This window comes from Haliaeetus leucocephalus, unplaced genomic scaffold, assembly GCF_000737465.1.
Source record: "Haliaeetus leucocephalus isolate CR32 unplaced genomic scaffold, Haliaeetus_leucocephalus-4.0 Scaffold262, whole genome shotgun sequence".
Lineage (NCBI taxonomy): Eukaryota > Metazoa > Chordata > Aves > Accipitriformes > Accipitridae > Haliaeetus > Haliaeetus leucocephalus.
The window spans coordinates 11,143,104-11,149,103 of NW_010972698.1; positions in this window are offsets into that span (position 1 = coordinate 11,143,104).

Consider the following 6,000-nt stretch of genomic DNA (forward strand, 5'->3'; position numbering starts at 1 on the left):
AACTAGTTTTAAACTGGCTGTTTCTGGAAGTGGTAGCAGTGTGCCCATGGCAGAAGAGAGCTTAGAGCAGGCTGACTTACCGTAGCAAGAAGAGACTATGGTATAGGTATGACTGCAGTTCACAGCCAGCCAAACCTGCTAGCATGACCTTCTATGCTGCTAGCTGTGAGCTTTCCTGTGCTTACTCCTATATGGCTTATCTACTGGGGTTTGGCTAAGAGATCCCCTCTGGGACATCTGCTGGTCCTCAAAAAATAGAGAGCTCATCTGTTGATGTTTCAGAGCATTGGCAGTGTTTAATGCCCATTGCTCTTCCAAAAAAACCCCAAACTAGTCCACACCCAAACACAAAACTCTCATTGGAAAGTATCTAGTTTGCAGCTCCGTCCTCAATTTTTCTGTTTTTGTTTCTTGGATGCAAGTGCCCTTCATATTTGCCACATTCTCTCCTGGATAGTTCTCTTAAACTATGGTCAAGAGAATTCTGTTTCTTCTTTGAAAAAAAAATTTTCTTTTTTTTTTTATAAATGGTCAGAATCCTTTAAATCTTTTGCTGTTAGGCATTCTTTCCTGCCTGTGAGTGGTTTATGTGGCTGCAGCTTCCTTGTGTGATGTAATTCTTATGTCTTGCTGATCCCAGAAGATCTGCTTTGCAGTGCACTAAGAATATAAGGGAGGCAGATAAACAGCAGTGAAACAAGCATCAACCAGTGCTAACTGTGAAACATATTTATGAGAGGTGCTTGTGCTTTTCTCGTAAAGGAGATTCAGGGAGAATCCATTTCCTTGTAAGTCAGATACTCCAGGCTGAAATTTACCTACAGCTTTTACAGAAAAATTATGTTTCCTAACTGGAGATGGGGAAAAAAAGCTCTTCCGTCCGGCTCCTCCCTCCTCCCCTGCTGCAGGAGTGTATGTGTCCCTGGAGAAGGTTGTGTTGTTGAAACAGAGCAACAGAATGTTCCTCCTGCTTTGGGCTGTCTTCTCCAGCACACCTGGATGGCAGTCTTAACTGCACCTTTGGCTCGTGGCCCAAGGAGGGAGTCCAGGTCTGCAGCAGGGTGTGGGGGGGTTTCAAGCCAGACTCTCTTGGTTTCAACCTGGTACAGAGGAAAAAATGCCCCTTTTGAATTCTGCTCCTGGACTGATGAAAATAAGGGACTTGTTGTTGTTTACTTCAGTACACGCAGGGTTTGCTCCAGAGGTATGTAGCTTAACTGTGCTGTTTCCAGATGGTCTTACCAGTAAGGCTGAGTTTGGTGGCTTTCTCCCAAAGCATCGTGAATTTGTCAGTTATTTAACCTGTAGCTGCTAGCCTGGAAAAGCTGCTACTTCTTGCAGTGTTGAGAGTTACAGTTTTGCTAGCTTCAAAGTAGTATGGGACTGTAGTTGTTATTACATATATTAGGAGAAAGACACAGTTGCACTCCCCCTACACACACATGTGCACGCGCGCACACATACTGCATACTGAATGGATTCCTAACATAAATCTGGAGTCTTTATCCCTAAGCCTCTTCTAGAAGCTAGAGAGATGATGCTTCTGATCCGATTGTCTCAGTTAAGTGCCTAAAGTGAAGTAAATTGACTTCCCCTACAGACTTACTGGGTGGTCTTTTAGCCTGTGGTCTGGAGCAACCTCGTGGTGCTGCAATTCAGTGGCCCTGTGGCACAGTGCTCTTCCAGGTGTCACACAGGCCTGCCACTTGCTGGCAAAAAAACTTCTGCCTCTGGCCACTGCTGTGATTTTGAAATGCCATGTCATTAAAAACTGAATATGCTCCTGTAATTATGAGGAAGAAAAACACCCATCAGGGTTTCTGTGCCTGCTGGTGTGAGTGACATCCAGCTATACTTTGGAAAGAGTGGTTTATCTAAGAGCTTAATTGGGATAAAACCACAAAGACTTGTTTGGGACTGATTGTCCCTAACCGTTCAAGCTGCTGAGCACCACAGATGTACTTGCTGAGCTTTATTTGCAGTATGGGAGTACTGTGAACTGTGGTGACACGACAGCCCTGGAAATCTCCAGTTCAAGGTAAGCTGTCTGCATGGTTGGCCACAGTTCTTTTCAACTGAACAAAGAGTATGAAAAGCCTTTTTTTACAGGGGAAAAAAGAAAAAAAAAGTGTATTCCTGTCCTACTCTCCTTAGTGGGAAATAAAAGACAAAGCTGTGGTTTACATTAGTATACTTGTATACTAACATGTATATACATATATACTACATTTCCCATGGTGTGTAATGTCTCAGACCCCCTGGTGTTGTCCTAGTCCATGTGAGAAACATAAAAGGTTCCCTTTTCATGTTCTGCCAGTCCTGGAAGACAGCTGTTCTTGAGACTTCCTTCTTTGCAGACTTTTAAAAGTGCTCGCTTTCTTTCTTGCTGTTAATTGGGAAATCTACTCCCTGAGAGGTCCATGGCATTCATGCTGTCCTTGGAGGATCCACTTCTCTGCCCCTCTTTAGCAACAGTCATGGCTAGAAGAGTTTCCTTGCTTTACTCTTTCTGCAGAAAGTGGTGTTTGGCAGCCATGTGCTAAATGGTGACAAGGGTGCAGTGTTTTAGGGACATGATGTTGCCCTTGGTGATCCTCCTGTGCAGACCTTGTCTCTGAAATGCATGAGCTTGATTGTCCTTGCAGTTATATTACTGCAAATGAAAGCAACTCTCCTGAAGTGAAGGGATATGCTGCTTCAAAACAGATGAGAGAGACACAACTGGAGCTGCTGGATAGATCTCAGGTTTAATCGCAATGATAAGCCAGTACCTTTCATAAAAGGTGCCAGCTGAAGCACAGGTGTTGCCACAGTGGAGCAACGGACTTGTAGGAGACATGGGTACCTCGGCCCTGGAGGGACCATGGACATAAGGGGAAGAAGCTGTGTAGTGCTGCCTCTCCCCAGGACTGCAGTTCACAAGTGAATCATGGCTTCTTAAATAAAATGAAACTGTACCCCATTTAAATGGGAAATTAGCTGAAAGAGGAAGCAGATACAGCAGAATAAAGTCCCTTTTATTCCGATGTAGGCAGTTGTCCATGTGTGGCAGTTGTAGCAGTATCATAGTTCTCTCTTGGCTTTCCCAGACAAGCCCTGACTCTCCTCTTGCTTTACTCCCAAGAAGCTGCATGTGGCCAGTGTGATGTACAGCAGTGAGTAGGCAAATGCTCTCCTTCACTCGAGTGGTGCTGTGCAACAGCCTTACATCTCACAGTTGTGTTAGCCAGCAGCTGAAAATATGTGGGTAGTGTTTGCACCAGAAAACCATGGCTAAATTAAGTGAAATAAAATGTCTCCTTTTGTCCCTTCTCTGAGGAGCATTGCTGCAGGATTAGCACAGCAGAAGAACCCAGGGTAGGACTGATACAGATTTCAGACCAGAGTGGCAAGGGAGCTGACTCCTGAAATGTAGGAAGGCTGTATAAGGTCACTGCTTGAATCAGTGGGGCTTTGGGTGGCATCAGGAGGTTGAACATGGAGGCTGAAGATTGAGAAGACTTTAGAGAGTTGAGTTTGACTGGGCTTGAATGGTAGTTCATGTCATGGAGGAGAAGCAACTTGCATGGCATTTTTCTGTATCTCAATAGGCTACGTGCTGTGCCGCGTGTCTTTCACTAAAAACTTGTGCACCCAAGCTGTTGTGGTGGAGCTGCCAGCTCAGAAATACATTCTCTGCTGTTCTACCTTGCCACCACACCCCTGACTTTACAACCTGTCTTTGGAAGTTTTGTACATATGCTTGGACCTGTATTTTCAAGCTAATAACAAAATGTTATTTAATACTGCACCTATCTCCTCTTAGTTAATTAGAAAAACAATTCATTGCTGTGTTCCTTTCTTCTGAGAAAGAGAGCAATGCTGATAGACAGCTAATGTTTTAGCCTGCATATGTGCCAGTTCAACAAAATAGTTGTCTGTATCTAGTAAAACAACACTCAGCTTCTGTATGTATTGTTTTCGGATCTCCTTATCCATTTCTTTTGGTGTTTAATATTAAGGTGCTCATAATAGGTGCTTTTTTTTTTTTTTAACATTCATTGTGGAACAGTGTGTTCACACTTGGAAAAAAAAGCATAGTCCTTAGACCCTGGGGTGTCCCTTCTGCTTGCTTGGCAGAGGACCTATTGTACCCAAAAGGCTGGCCAGGCTATTAGTCACTATTATTTCAGGAAAGAACCTGAACCAACCTTCAGCAAACGATGGGATGACTCAGGGGTTACTGAAAATAAAGCTGCGCTGTCAGCTGGAACCCTGAAGCAGAGGATGCTTTACTGAGGTAGGGTCTGGGCTGCATTTTAAACAGCCCGCTTTAAATATCTTAAATTTTCCTGAGTTGGACACCCCTCTGAGCCCACTCTGAGCTCAGGGTGCAGCTTTGTGAATATTATGTCTTCTCGCCCGTGCTTATCCCAGCTGGGATCACCAGCAGCCTCTGGGGAAGAAAGCTCATCTAAGCCTGCGCTGCTCCTGGTGTTGCAGCATGAGTGGATCAGAGAGAAAGATCTGAGACTGGAGTAACAACGTTGACATCAGGGCTTTTCAGACGTTATCTTTGCTGTGCCGCTGGGAGCCAGGGATGGGTTATTGGCCCTGTTATAGCACATCCCAGCCCGCTGGTGGTTTGCTCACCATTCTACAGCAGATCTGTTGCAGAGCTGCGAGGAGAGCGCAGGAGCGCTTCTCTCCGGCAGCTCATCTACGACGGACTCGGTGTTACTTCTGATCAGTTCACAGGGGCAGGTGAAAGTGTGTGCTGGTGGGTGCAGAGGTGGGGAGAAGTCCTGACAGATACCTGGTTGGATTTTCATCACTTTCTTCTTACCGACCTGTGGCAGTCCCAGGCTGAAGCTCTGACTTCTCAGAAGTGCTCTAAACTCACAGCCCCAACCACCGGTCTTTAGGAATTGTCAAAAAGTGTATCCAATGGTCTTGCTGTGTCCATTCAGAGACTCACCAAAGCTGGGCCTCGGGGATCTTGCAGTGACCACAGTAATTAGAAGGGGAAATAAACTGAGGAAGATGAGAGTACTTGGCAATTTCCCCTGCAGTGAATAGTGATAATCACACCTGTGTACCTCATTTAATTAGTTAGAACTAGACAATCACTGTTGAGTGCTAGTTGCGGTGCCAGTTCCCGATGCTACCTGGGTACCACTGCTGTAAGCAGCTCTGAGACTCAAGGGCTTGCCGGTACCTGAGTAGCAGGGGGGTTCCTGCTCCCTCTTCCTGTGGGGCAAGCCTGTCTGGTAATGCTTGGCCTGAAAAGAAATTCAGTGGGGTGAGAGCTGGGGGGTTGATCTCTGCTGCCCCATTGCAGCACAGGGCTGGGGAACATGGCATTTGCTGGAGAATGCGAGGAATGTAGAGGAGAGCTTACAGGGAGGGGAGACCTTGTCCTCTGAATGGAGAAACCTGTTTGATTCCCCTGAAGGGCGAAACACACCCAAGTCTCCTCCTCAAAACAAGGCTTGGCTTCCAGGAGCCAGCCCTCTCCGTCTGCCTGGCAGGTAAGCGCTCAGCCTCGCCCACAGCCGCCTTTGCTGCCAGGGAGGATCGGAGATATCCGCTGCGAGCCCTTGGGGGGCAAAAGTGCCGGGAGATTGCTTGCAGACTGCTCTGCATCACTCTTTTGGGGAGAAGCTGCAGCTGAGGAGCCTCTGCAGGTAGGGCTGGGCAGGGAGGCTGGTCCTCTGAGCCTTGCAGAAGGCAGCTGGGGTGCTGCTTCTTTCTCTCCGTGCTTCACCTGCTCTCTCTGCTTGGGGAGGAGGAGGAAGAGAAGGGCTGTCCTTTCCTAACCTGCTGATGCGGGGATGAGGAAGACTTGAACTGATACCTTAAATCCTTCTCCTGCATGGGGAAATGAAGCTCTTTTCTTTAGTGTGTTGGACCAAAGTGTGGATCTAAAATGGTACTTGAGTACTACAGGGATGGTGTTAGTACAAGTACACAGATGAGGCAGAAGAGGGGAGGTTTGGGTGTGGATCTTTGTTGTTTGCT